A 27,029-nucleotide genomic window follows, 5' to 3' on the forward strand; every position below is an offset into this window, starting at 1 on the left:
AGCCATAACCATTCTGATAGAGAATCTCCTGAGGACCTACTCTCTGAATTTCTTTTGCTTTCTCTCTTCCTTCCTTTTATATCTTATTTTTCGTCCTCCATAGCCCTCTGGAAATTTTAATTAACATTTTGCCTTCACAAGCCTCACCAAATTAAAAACTTTTTCTGGGAGTTCTGTGTCATTCTCAGTTTAAGCTCAGCATTTGCACTTTTACTGTGTATAAAATGGGATCCATAAGCATATGCTATGTTGCTCTGTGTATCTTTATAAATGTAATCAAGATTTTACATATTGGTATATATTTTGATTTTTTCATTCATTGTTGTGCTTTTGATATTTATCCAGGTTGAAACATTTAGATTTAATTATTTTAACCCCTGTGCCATAATGAAGAGTATATTAACTTCTAGATATATAATCTGAATATCTTTAATCCTTTTCACTCTAGGGTCACTCTTAACTATTAAAATGTATAGCATAGGGAACTATACTCAATATCTTGTAATAACCTCTAATGGAAATAATCTAAAGAAGAATATGTATTATAAATAACATACATATATCACTTGGCTGTACACCTGAAACTAACACAACATTGTAAATAAACTATATTCCAGTAAGAATTTTTTTAAAATCTAAGTCTCCTTCCTTAGTGACTGCATGTGGTTCAGCTCTCTCCCAGAGTTTATCTAAGGATTCCCAATAATGCTTCTACCCAACCTGTTGTCAACTTTCACAAGAACTCATGAGTTTTTAGTGACTTCTGTAAAAAATATATTTATTGATGTACTCCAAGAAAAGAAAAAATATGCTTGAGTGAACTAAATTAGCTCCAATTTAAAAGAAAAATCTTGTTTGACATACTTTTACAAAACTGTTCACATTTTTTTTTCTGAGTTCAGCTAGAAGGAGGAGTCTGTCACTAGAATTAAAAATAGCTCTATCCCCAGAATTCCATAATGGTTAAGGAAGTTCAAAAGAGTACAACATTTTAAAGATAATATTGTTACTGCTACAAAAAGGCTTTAGATAGATAGATATACACTATTTTGAAGATGAGTTCTATTTTACCTGCTTTCATTATGCCTTATCATCATATAAAAGAATTTAGAGATTAATAATGAATGTATAAAATGTTACCCTGAATTGCAGGTCTTAATATATATTTTAAAATTTGAAAGGGCTAGAGAATACATTTTCTCACTTTGTGATATATTAGATGACCTCTTTTTAGTTGCGTCTTTTACCACCATCTAGACAGACTGAATGACATGCTTTATTTTCTCTGTCCTTTTATTCATCTATTCTTTCAGGTATTGTGGCATATTTTGTTGGCAAAGGATGTCATAACCTTTGTTCTCTCTAAAGGAAGTATCTTCACTTTTGTCATGGGGCTGAGGAAACTTTTATTTTTTTATATGAATCTGGTCCACGGACAGGTGGTGTGCTGAGCTTTAAACAGCTTGATGAATGATTTGGCTCTACGTAGCAGTGTCAAATAATGTATCTCAGTTGGCAGCCTCAATGAGACAGAATAAGGCAGTCGGTTTTCAGTTATATATTAGTCCTTGCGCCTACTCGACTTCCAGCTGTGCATCTAGGCATAAATCCCACCCTTCTTCTCCCTGTGCCAGTAATTCACCCAGGGCTGCCCAATCATGTCTGTTTACCTAACGATTTCTCTCACCATCTCAAGCCATTCCTGTCACTGGGGCAGATGTATGTGCTTTACTTGCTGATATACTAAGTCTGATGATTCTAATCAACTAATTTTCTGGGAATAATAGTGGAGGACAGAGGGAGTTACTGCCTTTGAAAATCTTCTCTTATGAGGGGAGTCAATGGTTTAATTTTAAGGAGTTAGTGAATTTACACTTATACCTCAATAAGTATGACAATAAGCATAACAATATTATATTACCTTTCCACCATATTTTCTCTAGAATTATGCTTTAGTATTCTAGATAAAATTATTTATTTGCTTTTCTTCTGCATAAACAGGGTAAAAATACACTAAAGGAGAAATTGTATTCAAGGGCACTGAGAACCACTTCATGACACAGTATTTGCCTTTTAATTTTACTCTTAGACCACAGAGAGATGTCTAAGAAAAAAAACTTAATTTTTAATAGCACCACCAAGACTGCTCTTACTAATTACCACTTCTTCCCTTACCTTGCCTCCTCATTGTTATTATTATCATTATTTTAATTCATGAAGATATTCTTTGGCGATGAATACAGGATATATTGGAAGGATGACCAAATGACGGCTGGGGCCAGATGGGAAGACTCATTTAGAGTGGTGTTAATCATGATTTGGGTGATATTTGGGCTAAAGACATTATGGAATATTTGAGAAGTTTTGAAATGGAATTAGAATCTTTTAGCTGATCAAATGAGGAAGAGGAATTGAACAGACAGAGAGCAGGTAAGACAATAGTAATTACAGCAAGATGCAGAAATGAAGGAGGCAGATAATGAACTTAATTTGAGACACAATTCTGAGGTAAACATTAGGTATCAATGTACAGTAGACAGTTTGGGTGTATAAGCTTGGACCTAAGGAAATAAGGCTAGATGGCCTGGACTTGGAATCATAGAAGCTAAAGTCACCAGCAGTAGTTCTGTCGAATGAAAGAATGAAAAGCAGATTGAATAAATAAATATTGAATATTTCCTATCAAAGGTCTACAGCTATGCTGCTCAATATGATAGTCACAGGCCCCATGTGGCTACAGAATATTTTCCATAGTATGAACTGAGATTTGCTGTAAGTATAAAATATACATTGATTGTGAAATTTAGAACAAAAATTATAACTCATTAATAATGTTAAATATTTGACACATTGCTTAATTCAATAAATCCAAAATGGTATTAAAATTAATTTCACTATTTAATACAGCTACTATAAAACTTTATTCATGGAACTTTTATTTTATTTCTACTGAATGGTATTTACCTGCAGAATAGAATCCTAACGCTGTCATGCAGTGACTCATAATGATCTAGCCTGCTACTTTACCACATTGATTTTCTGTTCCTTCCATGTCTTCAGCCATCCACTTGTGAGCTAGTCCCCTTCCATAACGTGCTACTTCAAATCTTTAGCCTTTTGCACATGTTGCTCCAATTTAGGGAGTGCCCAGATCTTTAGGTTAACCTTTCAAAGAGAAGAACTTTAGCTTTAACAAGTAGAAAATATTATTAGAAATTCTTGAACTATTTTTCAAGAAATAAAGGGGAGAGAATAACAAAATGAGTCCATGTACACATTACCCCATTTTGGTGATATTAACTCCTGTCCAATCTTGTTTTCTCTATATTAGCAACATCCTGCTCAGATAATTTTGAAGAAAATCCCAGATATCAGTTAAGTTTTTCTATAAATAGTTTAATACATTTTCTAAAACAATGAGGACTATTTATAACATAGCATATTTTTTTAGTATCATTGTATATAAATGATGAAGTTTCTATACTTTCCCCCAAACTGCTTATTTAAACAGGACTCAAATAAGGTCTGTACATTGCAATTGGTTAGGCTCTTAGTCCTATAGGTTTTCTGTCCATCTCGTTTTTGGTAATGTAACATATATGGAAGAAACTGGGTCATTAGACTTGTAGAATTTTCATAGTCCATATTTTATTTTTTGCATCCCCATTTGCATGATCAAATTGAGAATTTTTTCTCAAAGAATATGTCACTGGAAATGTGTGCTTCCATTAGGAGGTACATAAGATCTAATGCTTTGGTTTTTTTATCTAAGTAATGTCAACAGCCACTGATGGTCTTTGCCCACATCGTTCGTCACTTAGGGTTTGCAAAACAGTGATTTAAAAATTCTATTATTCTTCAATTTTTAGCTAAGTTGTTCTATAAAGAGAAGTGCTTCCTCATCAACTAATTGATAAGTGTTAGGATCTGTTTACATAGGAAAGGGGGGTTAAATGTATGATTCCTTCCCTTTACATTACATTTTTAAAAAATAAACCTTTACTAGCATTATTTTCTAAGTAATTTTCTAGTTCATTAGCAAGGAGTTGTTGTCATTATATACCAATGGATAGCAACATATAATTGCCACTTCCGGGCCAGGGATAGCCTCTTGAAGTTGAATCCTTTTTCCTTGCATTTTGTTATATCAAAATGTTCCAGGATTATCTTGTGCATTTTATGTTCCTTACCTGGAATTAGTCATTTCTCCAAGGAGTCATGGTTCTTTTGTGGGATGTATTATTTAGAAACTGCAGCATGGTTGCTAGAGATCCTCATTGTTACTGCGCTGCTTATTGGTCCCTAGGTCTTACTGGTAGACAAAATTAGGAAGTAACTGGTTCTATTTTTATAAGAGGTATTTTATTATAGTCCTTACTGACACTTTGGATTCAAATGCAGTATGAGAGAGTTTCAACTTAAATTCATTCGTCTTACCATCTGTATCTCTGTTGTTCCATGCTAAAAAATGATAGTTATCAACACCATGACAATTACTCATTAACTTTCTTCTCCAACACACTAATAGCTGCTTCATAGTAACAATACTTACACCACCTACAATGCTATAATTTCTTGGAAGCCATTTATATGTTTTTTTGCAGTTCTTTCTTTTTTTCTTAAGGCTGTACCTCACTATGGGTATTTAGTCAAATTACTATTTTCAGAGTCACTTGATATTATCTCTGTGTGCTTATATCACCAACTACTTACAATTAGACTCATTTGTTTTATTTTACCATTGCTCTTCAGGAGCTGTTTTTAAATACTGTTAAGTTTTCTCTTATGATTGCATAGATTCATTACAGTGTTTCAAAATATAATTATGTAGACCAAGATACTTTCAAAGAAATCTTACTCTGTCCATCTTATCTACTCTTATCTGTTTTCCTCTATAGAGAATCATTTATAAAAAATTATGTCCTATCTTTCTACTGTTCTTTTAAAAAAATTGATTATAGTTCATTTACAGTGTTCTGTCAACTTCTGCTGTACAGCAAAGTGACCCAGTTATACATTTATATACATTCTTTTTTTTCACATTATTCTTCATCATATTCCACTGTTGTTTAATATAAGTTACCTATTTGCCCACCATCATTTCATCTTCTTAGCTAAATGGGAGCATTCCATATGCACTCTGTTCTAACTTTTTTTTTTAACTTAAAAGTACATTTGCACGTGTATTTAGTGTGTAGAGAGATTTGTTTTTCCCTTTTTAACAACTGTAGAGACCTACATTGCTTGGTTGTCCCTTGATTTATTCAACCAGTACTCTGCTGATAGATATTTTGGTATTTTTGTTCTTTGTATTACAGATATTTCTTCAATAAGCAGCTTTGAATATAATGCTTTCATATCTTTGCTTGTGTACCTTTGGTAATGTCTGGAACAAAATTGCTGGGTGCAAGAGTACACACATTGTAATTTTACTAGGTAATGCCAGATTTGCACATCTAGGTGTTGTACCACTCTGCACTCTTGTCAATGTTTGTGACTCTGCTTGTTTCTCCACAACCATATCAAAAGATTGTATTGTCGAAATGTGGGTTTTGGAAAACTGACAAGTAAAAAATTATATCTCAGTGCAGCTTTAATAAATTGAAGTATAATTACCTTTGGTAAAAAGTAAAGATCTTCAGTGTATCTTTTCATGAATTATGGAAAATTTGTTCATGTGTGCAACCCCTGCTACTCTATAGAATGTTGTAGAGTTCTCCTGTGTCCTTTTGTAGTTAATGCATTGCTCCCCAGAGATAACCAGTATTCTGATTTATTGCACACAAAATATAATGTATAAATGTGTGTGTATATATATATATATACACTTCAATTATTTTTTGAATGTTTATTGTCTTGTAATTTTATATAATGTTTTTTTTTCATTATAGCTGGTTTACAGTGTTGTGTCAATTTTCTACTATACAGCATGGTGACCCAGTTACACATACTTGTATACATTCTTTTTTCTCACATTATCATGTTTCATCATAAGTGACTAGTTATAGTTTCCAGTGCCACACAGCAGGATCTCATTGCTAATCCATTCCAAAGGCAATAGTCTGCATCTATTAACCCCAAATTCCCAGTCCATCCCACTCTTTCTCCCTCCCCCTTGGCAACCACAAATCTATTCTCCAAGTCCATGATTTTCCTTTCTGTGGAAAGGTTTGTTTGTGCCATATATTAGATTTCAGATATAAGTGATATCATATGGTATTTGTCTTTCTCATTCTGACTTACTTCACTTAGTATGAGAGTCTCTATTTCCATCCATGTTGCTGTTCTAAAGTATACAAACAACTTGTACAACTCAACAGCAAAAAAGCCAACAACCTAATTGAAAAATGGGCAAAAGACCTGAATAGAAATTTCTCCAAAGAAGATATACAGATGGCCAACAAGCACATGAAAAAATGCTCAACGTCACTGATTATTAGAGAAATGTCTTGTGTATTTGTGTATTTTGATAAGCAAGATTTTTGACTTGGAAATCTAGGTTTTAGTTGTTTTCTTTTTCTTTTTTTTTTGCTTCTATTCAAGGTAATATTTGAGAACTTGTGGCATGTGGAAGTTTCCAGGCTAGTGGTTGGTTGAATCAGAGCTACTGCTGCTAGCCTACACCACAGCTCATGGCCATGCTGGATCCTTAACCCATTGAGCGAGGCCTGGGATTAAACCCTGCCTTATGGGTTCTAGTTGGGTTTGTTACCGCTGAGCCACAATGACAACTCAGTTGTTTTATATAATGGTTAGTGATTTTTACCTTCTAAGAAAACTTTGTCAAACCGCAAATTTCCAAGATTTTTTCCCCCTACTTTCTCCTATGTATTTTAGGAAATTTATAGTTATAGATTCAAATGAAACATAAAAGCTTGACTTTCACAAGAGCTTGACATTCTGTTGACTTAATTTTTGTGTATGACTTGAGATATTGGTCAAATTTAACTTTTCCCACATGATTATTTAGCTAATAATTATTTGGTGAAAATGTTCTTTAATACTTACTGAATATGACTGCCAATTTTGGAAAAGTAAAGTAGATTTATTTCTAGACTACTCTGTAATTAATTTGTCTGGCTTTACACTAATACCACACTGTCTTCATACTATGGTTTGGTAATTTGTCTTATAATCAGATACTATGTACATCATCTAATTGTTTTCTTTATAAGCTTATTTTGGCTATTTTAGTTATTTTACCTTTCCATATACATTTTAACATTGGCTTTTAATTTTGATAAGAAAGATTCTTGGGATTTGATTGGTATAGAATTGAATCTATAGATTGATTTGGAAGAATCAATTATTTACAACATTTTATCTTCCTATCCATTAACATGGTAAATCTCTTCATCTTTTGGATCTGGTTCAATTCCTCTCCACCATATTTTGTAGTGATCACTGTGGACGTCTTATGTTTTCTGGATAAGTTCATTTATTTATATCTTATGCTATTAAATCTATTAATAAAATTTTCAATTATTTGATTATATGTAGAAATACAGTTGATTTCTTTTGTATTGCTTATTGTCTTAGTCCCTGATATATTCACTTATTATATTTAGTAGATTTTTTGTTTTTTTTTTTTAGGGTTTTGTATAAACATAATGATAGTGTCTGCAAATAAAGGTAGTTTTTAAAATTTCTTTAAAATATGTATGCCTGCTATTTATTTATTTATATTTTTGTCTTATTGCATTGGCTAAGACCTCTATCCAAATCTTGGTGAGAAGTGAGGATAGGGAACACCTTTGCCTTCTTTCTTTTTTTAGGAGAATGTATTCATAATCAATATGTCCTCATGTTAATGTCAACAGCAGAATTTTTCTTTGATGGCCTTTATTACATAGATGCAGTTTTCTTCTATCTGTAATTTCCTACTTGTTTTTGTACTCATAAACATGTATGTATTTAATTTTTTAAAATGGTTTTACTGTATTAACTAAGAAGATCATGTAATTTTTTTTCCTTTTATTTGTGTGGTGAATTACATTGATTCATTTTCAAATATTAGCCAAATTTGCGTTCCTGGATAAATTCCATATGTGATGTATTATCTTTTTTGAACATTGATAGATATTTTTGCTGATGTTTTCTTAAGGAGTATTATATATTTTTTTCGTATTTTGATAATGGGATTATTATGGACTTATTGAGTTGGGAATTGTTTACTGAGGTGCATTTATTTTTGGTAATGTTGAAAATATTTTAAATATTTATTAACATAAGCATTTGTCTATGGGGTGCTTTATTATCTCTTTCACAAGTAATTTTATGAATAAAACTTTGATCTTTTACATTGTAATGTGAATAAAATGAGTTAACTGGCAGTATTTCTAGGCAACTTGAGAATTTGATTTCTCCTTATAACGAATTGTTGTTTGAGATTTTTGTTTTTGTCCCTGTGAGCAGATTGAGTTCATTTGTGTGAGAAAGATCTTTTTATCAGATTACAGCCAAGTTGGGTTTTGGAGACCCAAAGCGGAAATGTGATACCCTGATAGTCCATGCTGAAGATCAATTCTAGTGACAGATCATCAATCCATATATATATATTTCCATATGTATATATATAGTTTCATTTCTCTATATCCTTCTTTATAGCATTTTTAGAAATAGGTAAATTGAAAGATTAAGTTCATGATGTTACTTTATATGATGTTTTAAAACATGCATCAATGAGAATCTATTTATCATCAAAGAAGTACTATGGACCTAAAGCTGACCAGTAGCAGATAATGTGGCATGAGGGTAGAATCAATTTGATCCCAAGTGCTTAAATGTGCATTTCATTAAAATATCCTTTAAAATGTGGAGGACGGATTGCAACAGTGTAAGACTGGAAGAAGTTAAGAGGTCAAAGTAATAATTGGTGTGAAAGAAAATGAGAAACTGAACTTTTGTACTGGCAATGAGAATGAAGAGAAATCATTTGGAACATATGTGAGACATGTGGCAAAGTGACTTCAGGAGGGATAGCAGTATGCTGCGAAACAGAAGTCAGCTGATATGTTTTCAAATTATTGACATCATTGTCTCTCAGAATCTAGTCAGCAATAGTGGTCTCAAAATATATTTGATAAAAATAGAGATTTTCTGAAAAAGAAAAAAATGGGGAAAACCATATACTTTAAACCTGTATGGAGATTACAATGGTTCTGTGGGTCCATTTCCTGTCTAATTCTAGTTTTATATGTCTTCCATCAGATAAAAGGAGAATAAAAGAGGTATTTGAGCATTAAGATTACACTTAAGGTAAAGGAGTTACATGCATTGTATATTAGGGGTGAGTATTTGAGTCTTCCCAAGTGATATCAGTTTGTCTACACTCTTTCTTTCAAGATAATAGTTGTCAAAATGACTTTTGAAGAATGGAGTCTAAGTTTTTTTTAAACCTTAGTTTTAGTTAAAACAGGTTTTTCTGGGTACCAAAATATGTTGGCATGAACTTATTTCCTGGCCATATGGTTTGTGAAATAAACTAGAGTGTTGAGAATTAAACGAGATAATTTATGCTAAGTTCCTAACATAATGGGCACATAGTAGGCAGTCCATAAATAGTGGCTCTAGGACATAGATTCCAAAATAATTAACTTAAAAGGCTGTAGTTATAGACATGAATATGGATGAAATTGTTCAAGAAGAGTGCATAAAAAATGAATGAAAATCCAGGAAAATCTGGCATGTTAAATAGAACAGGAAGTGAGGATTTAGTGAAAGAGAGGTGAAAGCAATGGTCAGGGAATAAGGAGCACAAGCCTCCATCATGGAAGCCAAAAGTTTAAGAAGGAAGGAGTGGTAGGTTGGGAAATGCTTTGAAGCAGTACAAAAGTGTAGAAACTAATTTGTCAACACACAGGTTCATTTGTGAGTTTAGCAAATCTGGAACCATGTTACATTAGTAGAAGAAAAGGAAAAAAATCAATTCGAGTTTTCCATTGTCTATCAGAGAGAAATCATATGGTGAGACTATACATAGGAGAGATGAAAAGTTGGTTGAAGGGCTTTGTGCTATTTTGAAAGAAAGAATACTTGTGCACCCTTAAAACTCTCTAGTAATGGGTAATAGATAATTGGCAACAGGAAGTTGGCAGCCCAATTGCTATAATCAGGCTTTAGGAGACATAGCTATTTCCTAATGAAAGAATATCCTTAGTAAATCATCACAAGCCAAGAAAAATCATAAACCTGTCGACTTTGAGCTACTCAAGAGTAAAGGAACCATCCTATTCATCTGTGTATCAAGAGATGATACAAGGACCTGTCAGTTCACTGAAGTTTAAAAAAAAAGAAGACTTAAAATTTAAAGTAGTTTGACCTGAAACTGAAACTAAAATTGTAATTTTGTGGATTAGTCAAAATAGAATAATGTATCAGATTTGGGAATAGGGAATCTGAGTGTTATATTTTTAATTCTTAGGACTAGACAATAGATGAAAGGTGTTTCTTGATCAGTCATGGGCTCCATTTAAACCTTTGCTTTTCTTAATTTTTTTTTTTTTTTGTCTTTTTAGGGCTGCACCAGAAGCATATGGAGAGTTCCAGGCTAGGGGTCTAATCAGAGCTGTTGGCTGGCCTACACCAGAGCCACAGCAATGCCAGATCTGAGCCATGTCTGCAACCTATACCACAGCTCACGGCAATGCCAGATCCCTAACCCACTGAGAGAGGCCAGGGATTGAACCCTTAACCTCATGGTTCCTAGTCGGATTCATTTCCCCTGCACCATGATGGGAACTCCTGCTTTGCTTACTTAAACTCTTTACTTCTTTTACTACCAAAGAAATTTGGCTTTCACTAGATTTTATGAGTAGAGATAATAAAGTAGCCATGTGAGGTGAGCATGATAACCACTGCACTCTGGAAAAACCTAAGCCATGATCAGGTGGGATTTATCCCAGGGATGCAAGGATTCTTCAGAATGTGCAAATCAATCAGTGTGATATACCACATTAACAAACTGAAGAATAAAAACCATATGATCATCTCTATAGATGCTGAAAAAGCTTTTGACAAAATTCAGCACTCATTTCTGAAAAAAACTCTCCAGGAAGTGGACATAGAAGAAACCTACCTCAACATAGTAAAGCCACATGTGATGAACCTATACCTAATAACATTCTAAATGGTAAAAAACTGAAAGCATTTCCACTAAGATCAAGAAAAAGACAAGACTTTCACTACTTTTACTCAGCATAGTTTGGAAGTCCTATCCACAGCAATCAGAGAAGAAAAAGAAATGAAAGGAATCCAAGTTGGAAAAGAAGTAAACTATCTCTGTTTGCAGATATCAAGATAATATACTTAGAAAATCCTAAAGACACTAGCGGAAAACTGTTAGAGTTCATCAGTGAACTTGGTAAAGTGGCTATATACAAAATTAGTACAGAGAAAATGATTGCATTTCTATATACTAGCATTGAAAGATCAGAAAGAGATATTTGGGAAATTATCCCATTTACCATTGTATCAAAAAGAATAAAATACCTAGGAAAAAAACCTACCTAAGGAGACAAAAGATCTTTACTTGGAAAATTAAAGACAATAATGAAAGAAATCAAAGATGACACAGATGGAAAGATATACCATGATCTTGGATTGGAAGAATCAATATTGTCAAAATGATTATATAACCTAAGGCAATCTAAAGATTCAATGCAATCCCTATCAAATTACAAATGACATTCATCATAGAACTAGAACAAAATAAATTAAAATTTGTATGGAAACACAAAAGACCTTGAATAGCTAAAGCAATATTGAAAAAAATAACAACAGAACTGGAGGAATAAGGCTTCCTGGTTTCAGATTATACTACAAAGCTACAGTCATAAAAACTATGTTGTTGGCACAAAAACAGAAATATAGATCAATGGAACACGATAGAAAGCCCAGAAATAAACCCATGCACCTATGGTCAACTAATATGTGGCAAAGGAGGGAAGAACACAATGGAGCAAAGAAAGTTTCTTCAATAAGCTGGTGCTGGGAATACTGGACAGCTATATGTAAGAGAATGAAATTAGAATATTCTCTAACACCATACACAAAAATAAACTCAAAATGGATTAAAGACCTAAACCTAAGGCCAGATACTATAAAACTCCTAGAGGAAAACGTAAGCAGAATACAAAATTGTAGCAGCATCTTATTTGATCCACTTCCTAGAATAATGGCAATAAAGACAAAAATAAAGCAGTAGGACCCAATTAAACTCAAAAGCATTTGCAAAGCAAAGGAAGCCATTAAAAAAAAAGACAACCCATAGAATGGGAGAAAATTTTGTAAATTATGTAACCAACAAGGGCCTAATGTCCAAAATATACAAACAACACATAAAACTCAATAACAACAAAAAAAACAAACAGCCTGATTGAAATATGGGCAAAAGATCTAAACAGACATTTCTCCAAAGAAGACACATGTATAACCAATAGGCACATGAAAAGATTATAAACATCACTAATTATTAGAGAGGTGCAAATCAAGATGACAATGATCACAGTAGTCAGAACAGCCATCACTAACAAGTCTACAAATAACACATGTTGGAGAGGATGTGGAGAAAATGGAACCTCCTACCCTGTTGGTGGGAATGTAAATTATTACAACCACTGTGGAAAACAGTATGGATGTTCCTTGGAAAACTAAATGTAGAACTTCCATATCATCCCTCAATCCCACTCCTGGATGTACATCCAGACAAAACTTTCATTTGATATATGCACCACTGTGTCCATTGCAGCACTATTCACAACAGCCAAGACATGGAAACAACCTAAATGTCCATCAACAGAAGAATGGATTAAGAAGATGTGGTACATATATACAAGGGAATACTACTCAGCCATAAAAAGAACAAAACAATGCCATATGCGGCAACACAGATGCAACTAGAGATTCTCATACTAAGTGAAGTCAGAAAGAGAAAGACAAATACTATATAATATCACTTATATGTGGAATCTAAAATGTGGTGCAAATGAATCTGCCTGCAAAACAGAAACAGACTCACAGACATAGAGAACAGACTTGTGATTGCCAAGGGGGAGGGAGGAGGGTGTGGGATGGACTGGGAGTTTGGGGTTAGTACATACAAATGATTACATTTAGAATGTATAAACAATGAGGTTTTATGTACATAATTGGGAACTATATCCAATTTTTTGGGATAGAACATGATAGAAGATAGTATAAGAAAAAGAATATATGTGTGTCTGTGTACACACACGTGTATATACACACATTACTGGGTCACTATGCTGTGCAGCAGAAATTATCACAACACTGTAAATAAACTATACTTTAATTAAAAAAAAGAATTAGCCATGTGAGCTAAATCATGGAGCCTAGAGGCTAACAGGGATAAGAATTTAAATTAAATATATACACAAACACATATATATGCCTGCCTTAAGTAATAATCTAACATTGAGAGATAGGAGACAGGTCAGATTTTTAGGGTGAAACTACCCCATAACAGAATGATTTTGTTTAAAATTTTTTGTATATATAAATGTAGATATCTCCTTGAAGAAGGGTTTTAATATCTGATTAGTACAAGTATATTTTGAAAATAAAAATTAATTAAATTTATATTAAAAAATTCCTTTATAAGATACCTCCACACTATTTTTCAAAATGAATCATTGACAAATTTACCTGCTCACCAGCAATGCAAGAATTTCAATTTTTTTCACATCAATACTTGGAATGGTCGGGTTTTAAGATTTAAAAAAATGCTTAGCCATCCTAATTGGATGGTGTTTTAGTATACATTTCCCTCATGACCAGTGATATTAAGCATATTTTCATGGGGTTATTTCTCATCCATATTTCCTTTTGATGAAGTATTTGTTAGAACTTTTGTTCATTTTTTAAAACACTGGAGATTAAAGAAATTGTTTTAAGAATTCTTCATATATTTCTGATACAAATCCTTCCTCAGATGATTTGAGAAAATTTTCTTCCAGTTTGTGGCTTCTCTTTTGATTCTCTTAATTGTTTTGAAGAGAAGAAATTTTGAAGTTGAACTTACCAATTTTAATTTTTTTGAATCTAGTTTTTACTGTCATGTCTATGTTAAATGTACACCTACTATATAACCCAGCAATTTTATTACTAGGTATTTATACAAAAGAAATGAAGGTATATGGCCATATAAAGAAATGCATGTGAAAGTTAATAACAACTTTATTTGTAACAACCCCAAACTATAAATAATCCATATGTCCATCAGCCAGTGAACAGATAAATTATGATCTATCCATACTATGAAATGTTACTCAGTAATAAAAAAGGAAATGGCTATTGATAGATACTACAGTGTGTATGGATTTTTAAATAATTACGCTGAGTAAACGGAGCCAGACTAAAAGAGTACATAATGTTTCTATTTACATAAGATTCCAGTTAATGCCTGTTAATCTCTAATGAAAGAAGGCAGATTATTGGCTATTTGGGGACAAGGGAGGGGAGTGCAAAAGGGCACTTTTTTTTTTTTGAAGTCGAGGGTTATTTATGCTCATTACGCTGATAGCTTCACAGGTGTATTTTTATGTCAAAATGTATCAAATTTTATACTTTATGTACATTTTATCATCTTTCATCACTACCTTAGTAGAACTATAATATAGCTTGCAAAAAAAAAAAAAAAGAAATCCAATCTTTGTTAATTATGCCTTAGAATCATCTAGGAGAAAGCGGCACTTTAAAAAATCTAACATATTTTCTGGCCATCCACTTGAAGCTTTTCATATTTATTAGAATGGATATAGCTCACCCGAAGTAATAAAGACTAGCTCATAGTAAGAAATAATGTCTGTCCCTAGTAATGAATAAACAGAAAGAGAGCAAGCCAGCACTAAAAGGTAAAGAATGATGAATTTTAATTTATTACTAATAAATAAAAAATAATTACATGGTTAATCAAAAAAGTAGTAGATGTGAATGCTTTACAACAAATTTATTATTAAATAGAAATTAGAATCATGGGTACAGGTGATTAGGAAAATGCAGAAGAAAATACAACTATTTATGATATGGAATTAAATTTTGGAATGTGCTTAATACTAGCTAATAAAGGAAGACAGAGGCAGAATGTAGTTCAATGAGAAATGGATCATTAACTATAACAAAGTGCTTGTAATGTACAGAGATATATTAATAATGACAATGGCAATGTCACTGGTGATAAATGCAAAAGGTAATTGAACTTTTTATATTTTATCTTTTTCAAATTTTTAACTGCCTTTCTCTAGGCTGAATTTGTAGGATTTTTTATTTGAAAAAGTTTGTGTTATATGTCAGGGACTACAATATTGCAAGGTATTATAACTACAAAAAATGTTTAAAAGCTTGAAAAAACATAGAGAAGACATCAATGCAATGATTTTTAGAGTATTTAATGATTTTTAAGGATTTTTCAAAGATTTATAATTTACTACACTTCTGGTTAATAAAATGTATTCAGGAAACAGGTCAGTTTCAGATATTGATTTAGCCATCTCAGCACTGTAGAAATGTTATGACTTATTACTGGGTTTTCTAAATTCTACTGCATTGGTTTTACAAAAATTAGGGCATGAATATTAACAATTTATATTAAGTATAAATTGAAAAACTATAAGAGGAGTTATCAAAAATAAAGTATATCTAATGTTAAATTACAATGGGTTTTAAACTAACATTTTTCATCTTATGAGTAGAACATGATCAATTTAAAAATTTGGCAAAAAAATAAAAACAGAAATAAAAAATCTGGAGTTCCCAACGTAGCTCAGTGGAAATGAATCTGACTAGCATCCATGAGGAAGCAAGTTTGATCCCTGGCCTTACTCAGTGGGTTAAGGATCCAGCATTGCTGTGAGCTATGGTGTGGGCCAGCAGCTACAGGTCTGATTCGACCCCTAACCTGGGAACCTCCATATGCTGTGGGTATGGTCCTAAAAAGACAAAAAAAAAAAAAAAAAAAAAAAAAAAAAAAGAAATGAAAGAAATCTTACCCATTTAATCTTACCGTTTAAAGATAACCTCTAACATTTTCATATATTTTCTTCTAGTCTTTTTCCTTACTCATGATGTATAGAATACTTAATAGGTAAATTTGAAATGTGTGTTTTTATTACTTTCATTCTATATATATACTTTTGTACATTATATTCTTCCCTTAATATTATACTAAGTAATGACCCAGTTCTTTTTGAAATAGAAACTGATATACTTTTTTGGAAGGCAATTTTGTATATATGTGTCAAGAACCTCAATTTATTCATATTTGTCCATTTATAGAAATAAATTTCTCTAAATTAATGATGCTCACAAGTATTTATGTACAAGTTGTTTTATCTATGTACAAGTCATTTTATTCATTCAAGAGACTACCATAAAGTTATGGACACTTGTCTTTTTAAACAGCACTTAATATCCTGAGGAAGTGTTAATATACTTAATAAGTCAATTGATTTAATTATATATATATAAATCTCATATTAAACAAGATATGTTAAATATTTATACAATATGATCTTTGTATATGTGTGTATATATTTGCATTATATTGGTCTGGCTTTCAGAATAAATTTTGCTGTAGTCGAGTAATATGAGAGCATGATTTCCTAAATGTGACTACTATTCAAAACCTGCTCTACCTACTTCGAAAAATATTTCCTTAGACAAATTTCTAGCCAGCTCTCTGTATGTCTCCCTCCCATGGTGACTTCTAAGTGGGGGAATTGCTGGTGATATTTATTTTCTCCTCTATGATTTTTTGATCTTTCTAATATCCTGTATGTAATTTTTCATAAGGAGAAAAATAATGCTTTTAAAACTTTACATGGTAATAATTTCCATCTGTTGTTAAAATCATTGAAATATGATTTCTCATAGCATTGCATCCCATTATATTGCTATATTGTGATTTATTTTATAAATTCTCTAGTGTTATTTAAATATTTTATTATTATTGCTGCTGTATTTTAAATAATACTATAAAGATCATGAGTGTTGAGTTCCCACTGTGGCACAGTGAGTTAAGAATCCAACTCTGACTGCAGTGGCTCTGATCACTGTGGAGGTGCAAGTTCAATCCCCAGACAGGTGCAGTGGGTTAAGGGATCCAGCATTGCCCCAGCTACTCAGGTGGGCAACTCCTGCTCAGGTTCAATCCCTGGCCTGGGAACTCCCATGTGCCATGTATGCAGCCATGAAAACAAACACACACAATTCATGAATGTGGGTAAAAACATTGTCATGAATTGTTTTGTTACTCCTAATATTTTTTATGAAGGAGTTCTGACTCTTAACCCTAAGCTGGAGAATATTTGTTGTTAGAGCATAGTTTTAATGAAGAAAAAGTCATAAAAATATTTAGCTTATATCTAAGTTCCTGACTACAACTTGAGTTAGCTGTACTAAGAATGTGTGTTATTGGTCATTTGGTTGAGTGGTTGAAGAAAGTGCAAATTTGTGTGCCCCACTGATGAAGGGTCAGCTCTGTCATATCTATAATGATGCCATTCTTCATTGGCTTAGAAACTGTTAATTCTTTCGGGAAAATTTTTGATACAGTCTTGTATTTTTTGTAGCTAACAGAATTGCTAGCAGGAAAATGTACACTTAGAAAGGTCACACAAATGAACACAGCTTATAGTTACTTTAGATAAATGATTTTTGTTCTTACAGATTTGAAGAACTTAATGCCATTTTATTGTGGTATTTTCAAATGTTTTATAACTATATATGGTGATATTATATGAGATAAAACTACCACTGGATTACATTAGGCAAAACAGCAAATTCTCCTTGAAAAAGTAACCTCAATTTTTTTGTGGGATAATTTGGCATTTACTTAATAATTTCTAATGAGTTTGACCCCAGTGTCAGTATTTGGGACATAATGGGGAAATGTAAATGAACAAGTTTCAACTATAAATTATAGAAAAAGGCAATATTTTCATGTTTATAGGTTCTTTTCTTTCTCATAATTGTAGCACACATATTTAGAAATATGCTTAATACTTAATTCCTATTTCCCTGAAATTAATGGTAAATAGATTATGGCAGAGGTTATAGTTGCTTTGCAAAATCCATTTTTCTTTACTAAAAAGCTCAAATTTGGCTGGTTAACTTGCCACCCATCTAAAAGGTAATATTCACCACTCTCCCTTTTAATTAGGTTGTGGCCATGGGGTTCAGAGTTGGCAAATGAGATATAAGCAGAAATGTGTGTATATTCTAACAAGCCTCTTTAAAAGGCGGGGGAATCACCTTCTATGTCTTTTTCTCTGTCCTTTTGGTTAGAAGAATGTAATGGCTATAGATATTGTCATCTTGGTTCTGAACTTGAGAATGGAACCTGTGTGCATTAGAGCAAAAAACCAAAATCCTGGATCTCTGCTCCCATGTTACCTCCACATAAGTTGTGTTCTATTTACCTTTAGGATTATTACTAGACACAGAAATAAGCTTCCTTTGTATTTAAACTACTAATATTCCAAGTCTTTTTTCAAAACTAAAATAAATCCTCATTTTTCATAGGTCTTAGATAAGCCTCCCTCTTTGTACATTGTGAATGTTAAGCATATATTATTTATATTAATAGATGTCTGTAATATATATATAATATTTTATTTCATTATATATTTATTACAGGCATGACAGTAAAGATTTTATGATCTAACGTAAGGCAGAGATCTTGAGATACTAAAAACAGTGCTTTGTACCTGATGATACATACTGGGAGAAACACCATACACTCAACAATATGAAAACTAGATAGCAGTTATCAAATAGCCACTTAGATACAGTGTCATGGTAAAAATAATTGATACCTGTTTTTCCCTGCTTATGGAGGATTTGAGTTCTTTTCTAATCCTTGCTAATCAGATATATCCTAGAAAGTAACTCGTGGAGGAGTTGCTATAAAATAACAGTACAGCTCTAGTATTTAACTTGCTGTTATGTTGTTTGCATGTAGCTTTTGTGATCTATCTGTTTATATGACAGATATCTGAGTATGGCCTGAAAATAACAATATTAGCTTTTAAATTATTATCAGATTGTATATGAAACAGAATGCCTCCTTTATCCTGAGATTTCACTCATTCCAAAGTAGAAGCTATGTCAGAATAGTTGTATCAACATATCTGATTCAAACTAGTCTTGAGAAAATACCTCTTTGGAAACATGGAGGTAATGCTCCTACAGTATGGAGCTTACAAAGTAGAGTGCAACTTTCCTTAGTACTGAACTGTGGCCGCTCATCACACTCTTTCTTTCTACTAACAGGGTCCCCATTTCCTATGAGGAACCTATTCCACGGAGATTCAAAGGGACCCAAGCCAGAAACGTCCAGACTTGTGCTTAGTTTAAATGATTAGTTCAGGAGACAGCATGTGACTCAATCTGAGAAAATCAGAATTCTTACCAGGACTTTTCTGCTCTTGTGAAACATGCTCCCTTTTCCTTGAGGATTACAAGCTCTAGGGCTATATAAACCTGAAGCATATAAACCTGGGGCTTATGTGGCTCACCATGAGGCGAAACCTGGCCTGGATAGGACGCTAAGGAAGAGAAAAGCAGAGATAAGACATGAAAGAACAAGGAGTTACAGGGTCATTTCATTGCCTGGATCTGTATATCCCTCTAAAGTTTTAGTTACTTGGAAAAAAGATGTTTCTTTTTTTCTTTTTTTTTTACTTAAATTGGTTTAATTTGACTTCCTATCACTTGCAACTGATAGAATCCTGATTAATAAAGCTTCTTTCTTATCAAAGAGCAGTTATTAGAAAAGGGATATAGTAACCAAAGTGGAGGAAGGTGGGTGTGCTTTGGTTAACTGATAGACCTCTTAGACATTTTATAGATGAGTCTTCTGAGACCCCTGTATCTTTTTCTCTTGGAACCCAGCCAGCCTTCCAGCCAGCCTTAGCTCTTTGTTAGGCACTGTCCAAATGAGCATACCCAGCATAATGCAAGGGACAAAGCATTTAATTTCATGAATTGATAAGATTCTCCCCAACTCAACATGTTGAAGAAGGCTATTCTATGATGGCTAACTGGATTTCTAGTTTCACCATTGCCAGAGAGGGCATCTGTTGTACACATTGGTTATTCCCATTGGACTGGAATCCCTTCACACCTTTTCCTGGTAAAAACATCTCATTTTTTCCTCTCTAAATTCATTCAGGTGGGGAGGCCAATTCAGTACTCTGTTGCTATGGCCAGGGATTTGAATATACTTTAGACTTGGCCCATAATTGTATCTCATTGCCTAGACACAACATGTTGTTCAAGGCTGAGCATATTTAACATAACTGGGCCAAAGTAATTTCTTGATACTTTCTTTATGTAGGATGAGAGAGTCTTTCTTTGGAGTTACTGAGACCAATCTAATTATGAAGATCTTTGTCGCCTTACTTCCACATCTCTGATTTCCAGTCCTCACTGTTAACTTACTATCACCAAATTGAGAAAGCTTATATGCAAAAGAATTAATCCAACATAAAAAACATGGCAGAGCCGAGGGATGAAAAAAGATGCAGACTACATCATCTGAGTCAACAGGTCAGCATACATGCTTGATAATTATGAGTGCTAATACATTTACTTTTTTATGTTGCTGTGGTTTTGGGGTTTCTGTCTTTCATAAACAGGCTTGTGAATTCAGTACTCGAATATTTAAGTATTGGACAAAAACAAACTTAGCGGCATCAGCATGGAAGTGAGTGTGGGTATGTGCATCTGGGAACACATTTTTGCATGTACAAGTCTAGTAAAAGCTGGATATCTGATAAATACATTAGATAGAAAAGACTAATCTTCCTAAACTCTATTCTAAACTGTATGGGAGCTCTTTCACTTTATTGTAATGCTTAAAAACATTACAGTCTGTCTAAGTAGTTACTGACTTGAACCCAAAGGAGAAAAAAGTTTGAAAATTCTACAGGTTTCTTTGCATGATAATATGGTCCAGGCAAGCCAGAGCATTTGCAAAGTGCTATGAATTTGCTAATGCTTCTTTTGCTGGTTAATTTTGAGGTCAAAGGCTGTGGTTATATTTTAATGAATACTTGAAATTATGTTAGACTAGTGAGGGAAATAGAATGCTAATAATGCTGATGCCATTTATTTCAACTGGATTATAGTGGAATTTGCATGTTGAAAAAATCAGGGTGCTATAAAAAACAAGTGATAAACTAAATCCTAGGAGAGAAGAAACTAATAATACTCTATCATAAGATGCTGTTCATATTTACAGGCACTCTAGACATCGTGTACTTTGCAACTTTTCAAGTGCAGTGTGGGAGTCAGGAGGACGAAGGGGCTGGAGCCCTGTCTACCCTGTTGTGCTGTTTCTTCAGTAACATGTTGGGGGAATGAGGTTTCTCATCTTCTTATACTTATTTTCAACTCTGATTTTCAGTAGGCAACATTTTCCCTTTTTCATCCTTACTGTGCCTTCTTCCTCTGTCAGGATAAACAGGCCTTTTTAAAGATGCTCATAGGAGTTATAACTATAGACACTATACCAGTGACTATTGCCTCTCAGCTAAGAGCTACATCCCTTTGCCTATTTTATGACAGGTGGACCCTCATACTTTATTCTTGCTCAACTGGCTTGAGATAAGCTCTGCTAACAGGGGCCCCTGGAGGGAGATGGTAAGCCTAAGGAATGGTGAGGAGACTTTTCTAGTTTTTGCTTTTCTTTTGTGGTAGCAAGGCTATTGGCATGCAGTGAGTGCTAGAAGTATCTGTTGTTTGCATAATTATATTGTTGTGCATGGTCTCCAGAAGGTTTCTTCTAGATGAAAGCTGTGGGTAGCACATTTCTTCAGTAGTTCATCTCTGCAGAGGTTGATGTCTCACCCTTAATGGGAATGTCCTTCTCTCAGTTTCTAAATTTCTCCTTTGTTGATACTTTGCTCAGCCCTAGGGGTGTGCATTAATTTTCTATTGCTATGTAAGAGATTACTACATATCTAGCAACTTGACACACATTATCTTACAATTTCTATGGGCTAAGAGTCTAGCCGTGGTTTAGATTTTCTGCCCTTGTTGGATTTTCTGCCCTGTGTATTGCCAAACTGCTATCAATGTGTCTGCTGGGCTCTATTCTCCTCTGGAAACTCAACTAGGGACGAATCATTTTTGAAGCTCATTTAGGTTTTGCTAGAATTGATTTACTTGGGGTTGTGTGACTCAGGGTCCCAGTATCTTATTGAATGCCTGCTGGAGGCCACCCTTGGGTCCTAAAGGCCACAAACAGGTCTCTGTCATGTGGCTCTTTATGCTGGTCACTCATGGCTGTCTGGTTCTTCAAGGCTGCAGGCTGCTAAGACGACATCCTATGTGCAATAGTCTAATCAAGAGTAATATCCCATCGTGTTCTCCATAGGATATAGGTTAGAAAAAGTCACAGGGTTCACCTACACCCAAGGAGCAATTATTCAAGGGTGTTATGGATTGAGATCACTTAGGGTGTGTCTCCACCATGGTACCTGCCTCTAAACCTCTTTTAGCAGCTAACCAACTTTTACTGATTTCAGTTCTTTACAGTAAATTTTATTTGCGGAAATGACCAGCTGGGTTTCTGTCTCATGATGAGACCCTGAAGGATACAGCTCTACCCTTGGTGAGTCTCCAGTGTTACCTACTATTTAGAAGGCTCACTCATAAAGCTAAGCTATTTCTACCACTGAGGAAATAGTGGTAGAAACCCTGGATCTTGCTCTCATGGGAAGAGCTTAATATTTTACTGAAGGAATCAGAATTGCAGGAAGAGTTAGGATCAAAATCACTCCATTCTAGACACTTACCTGGTGTGACATAATATCGCGCTAATTTTTGATAAATGGGCTCCCCTTGTGGAGCCCTCCATTCCCCTCTTTTGCCTGGAAGGGCAGGCAGGAACAAGTTAGTTGGGGGTTCTGGAGGGCATATGCCCTTTCAGTGTGAAGAATTAGTTAGCTATTAAACCAAATGTTTCTTGACTTTCAAAATGAGAACATTAGGATGGTCCTTTAACATATTTATTTGCCTTGCTGTGAAGGTAGTCAAGGTCTGCTGGATTTGTGATGTGCTAAATGAATGTTTAGCTGAGGTGCTCAGGTAGTTTTATTGGTAAGGTTAGCTACAAAAATGAAGGCGTGAGGTTATTGGAGGACAACATGACATCTATTAAATTAAATGCCTATTAAATTCTCTGAATGGTGGGAAGGATTTCTTAAAAGCCAAGAGGGAATGAAGCCTTCCAAAAAGTGAAGCCACCCTGACACTTAGTTTAAGCAAGTTTTCTTCCTAGTGGAAAGATTTCTTTTGACACTATTTCTGGATGTGTTTTACAGCAATTGCAAACAGCTTGTAGATGTTGATGAAAATAAAACAAAGTTGAGGGAAAGGGAAATAACAAGGCTATTTTGGATACTAGGAGCTGATATCATCATTTCTGTTCTCACTTTTTCTGCTTGCTTTGTTTGCCAAAGTGGTATACATCAATCCTGCTTTGCATTTCCCTTTATGCCTACTATTACAGCCTTTCAAAAGCAATGTCTTATGAGGTTAATTAAAGAATAAATCAGACAAAATGCATCAAAAGAGGCCTAAAAACACTACTTAGATGTGCTTTGTTTTTGAAGAAAATGCATGTTTTAAGATGCCAAAATGATTAAGAAGACATATTCAACAAAGAGCCACATTAACTCTTTAGAGAACATGGTTAAATTCTAATCATCCTGGACTATGGGCAAAACAATGAAGTGCTAATGTACGTGTAGACCTCATCTTGAATTATGAACTTTAAATCATTGGGAAACAATTCACTTCTGGCCTTGAAATATTATATTTTTAAAATAGAAGAGAAATCCTCCAAATCATTAGTTACAAGGGAGCATCCTCTGTCAATAATATTGTATACGTTTGTTCCTCTGACTTGCTTTCCACTAATAAGATTATTTCTAAATTGCAAAGAAAATGGTGAATCAATTATAAAAATATTTGTATGCAAGGTGAGTATGGCTCAGAAAGCAGAATCCATGTGGCATAATTTAACAGAACCAAGAAAGATATATAGAAAATTTTTGGAACAGATAGGCCTCCTCCATAGGACTTACTACTTAAAATCTTTCTCAGTCTTTTGTCCAGGACCATATTAAAGAACATATTGCTGATAACCATATATTGGTAATTTTTTTTTTTTTTCAGGACCGCACTCGCAGCATATGGAAGTTCCCGGGCTAGGGGTTGAATTGGACCTGCAGCTGCCAGCTGACGCCACAGCCACAACAATGTAAGATCCAAACCATGTCTGTGACCCACACCACAGTTCATGGCAATGCTGGATCCTTAACCCGCTGATCTGAGGTCAGGGATTGAATCCGCCTCCTCATGGATCCTAGTCAGGTTCATTATCACTGAGCCATGACAGGAACTCCCTGTACTGGTAATTTAAATAAGAATTTCTAGTGCTGGTGAAATAGTTCAAGGTAAACATTTTAAACCTAGGACTTTTGGTACATTAGTTGTAAGGTATGCCAGCTAAGGCACAGTAAAGCTTCATTCTGTGGCTGGCCTCCTCTGTTCTTCATGTACTTCTTTTCCACCTGTTGTCTTAAATGTACCGAGAAGGGAAAAACAAAAGTACTCTATTAACATTTGGAATTCAGATTATAGAGACACACCTGAAGGTTATGTGGGTTAGTTATAGAGTTGACAGAAAAAAGGCTACTAAGAGATTAATGAGAAAAAATTTACTGTAAAGAAAAGGAAGAATTTGGCCTGAGGTGCTGGACTCCACGACAGGACTCAGGTTCATAGTTGTTTGGTATATAACATGGTGGCTAATATTGAAACCTATCCTAACCTAGACACCTTGCTGGTATGTATGTGCTCTGAGAAAGGGAAATATGTATGAATTTAGAGAGTCTCTAAAATCCTGTCGCACTTTAGGGCCCAAGTTAGCTGTTGGGTTTTTTCATCTTCCCCTTACCCCCACCCCAGCTTTGCATGAACAGCTATGTCCTCCTTAACATCATAGTCTGCAGACACAGGAGGAAGGATCAGCAGTTTTCTAGACAAATTGGTTTTAAGGTGGCATTGGCAGTTTTGTGATTGTAAGCAGAGTTCTGTCTTAAGGAGCAATGAAGTAGCAAGGGAGGGACACTGTAAGCTTGAAAGCCAAATTAACAATCAATAAGAAGTACTCATGACAGACATATCTATGAAAGTCCCCTTGGTGATTTTCACAAATACTTGGATGAGGGACACTTGCCAAAGAACTGGGTATCAGAACTGAATATGGGGTCTCAGATCATTATGTTTTAGGTCACTGATAATTTATTTTTCTAAATCTAAAAATCTACTTTTCTACTAGAAAGATTGCCTTTTTTCTGATTGCAAAGATTCAGGCATAACTGTTAGTGTAATTTCATTTATATCTAAAGCTTGGTAAAATCCTCAATGTCTTAGGGTTAAAATGCTCAATAAGAAATTAATTTAAAAATCAAGAAAGTCTTAGTAAGGAGTTCCCATCATGGCTCAGAAGTAAAGAATCTGACTAGTACCCATGAGGACATGGGTTTGATCCCTGGCCTTACTCAGTGGGTTAAGGGTCATTGCCATGAGCTGTGGTGTAGGTCGCAGACATGGCTGTGGCATAGGCTGGCAGATGTAGCTCCAATCTGACCCCATGCGTGGGAACTTCCATATGCTGTGGGTGTGGCCCTAAAAAGTCCTCCCCCCCAAAAAAAAGTCTTAGTAAAATAACAGGAATATCTCAGTTTCTCAATTGATAGAGGATCATCTGATATGAAAAATCTAATAAGTAAATGTCCTATTTGTCTTTTTTAAATGATTTTTATTTTTTCTGTTATAGTTAGTTTACAGTGTTATGTCAGATTTCTACTGTACAGCAAGGTGATCCAGTCACACATACATATATACATTCTTTTTCCTCACATTATCATGCTCCATCATAAGTGACTAGACATAGTTCTCAGTGCTACACATCAGGATCTCATTGCTAGTCCATTCCAAAGGCAATAGTCTGCATCTATTTACCCCAAACTCCCAATCCATCCCATTCCCTCCCACTCCCCCTTGGCAACCACAAGTCTGTTCTCCAAGTCTATGAGTTTCTTTTCTGTGGAAAGCTTCATTTGTGTTATATATTAGATTCCAGATATGTGATATCATACTAAGTGAAGTAAGTCAGAAAGAGAAAGATAAATACTATATGATATCACTTATATCTGGAATCTAATATATGGCACAAATGAACCACTCCACAGGGGGAAAAAAAAAAAAAACTGTTTGTCTTTAAAAAAAAAAAAATCTGGGAGTTCCCGTCGTGGCGCAGTGGTTGGCGAATCCAACTAGGAACCATGAGGTTGCGGGTTCGGTCCCTGTCCTTGCTCAGTGGGTTAACGATCCGGCATTGCCGTGAGCTGTGGTGTAGGTTGCAGACGCGGCTCGGATCCCGAGTTGCTGTGGCTCTGGCGTAGGCCGGTGGCTACAGCTCTGATTCAACTCCTAGCCTGGGAACCTCCATATGCCGTGGGAGCAACAACAACAACAACAACAACAACAACAAAAGACAAAAGACAAAAAAAAAAAATCTGGGAGTTCCGTTTGTGGCTCAGCAGTTAATGGACCTGACTAGGATACGTGAGGATACGGGTTTGATCCCTGGCCTCGCTCAGTGGGTTGGGGGATCCAGTGTTGCTTGGAGCTGGGGTGTAGGTTACAGACATGGCTTAGATATCACATTGCTGTGGCTGTGGTGTAGGCTGGCAGCTGCAGCTCAGAGTGGACCCCTAGCCTGGGAACTTCCAAATGGCATGGGCATGGCACTAAAAAGAAAAAAAAAATCTGTGTTCAACCCAGTGAGAAAAGTTCAGGCTATTTAATTAATTATATAGGAAAATAAGCCATCAACCAGGAGGAAATTAAAATAAACCCCATTTCATGGTATATTCAAAAATAAATTCCAGGTAGAATAAAGGTAAAAATGTAAGAAAAAAATTACAAAA

General features: G+C 34.4%; 1 long non-coding RNA gene across 1 annotated transcript in view; it reads left to right on the plus strand.

The window, feature by feature from the left end:
- The window catches only part of LOC146396032 (uncharacterized), a 141,809-nt gene extending 115,195 nt beyond the window's left edge, over positions 1-26,614 (plus strand). The window contains exons 2-4 of the long non-coding RNA XR_014829445.1: positions 20,357-20,568; positions 21,589-25,301; positions 25,991-26,614. This is a non-coding gene — a long non-coding RNA (uncharacterized LOC146396032). The remainder of the gene's footprint in view (positions 1-20,356; positions 20,569-21,588; positions 25,302-25,990) is intronic.
- Positions 26,615-27,029: the final 415 nt, after the last annotated feature.

This window comes from Sus scrofa, chromosome 15, assembly GCF_054392235.1.
Source record: "Sus scrofa isolate SSC_HxYL_T2T_F1_AM1 chromosome 15, Sscrofa_HxYL_maternal_Yorkshire_Landrace_v2.0, whole genome shotgun sequence".
Lineage (NCBI taxonomy): Eukaryota > Metazoa > Chordata > Mammalia > Artiodactyla > Suidae > Sus > Sus scrofa.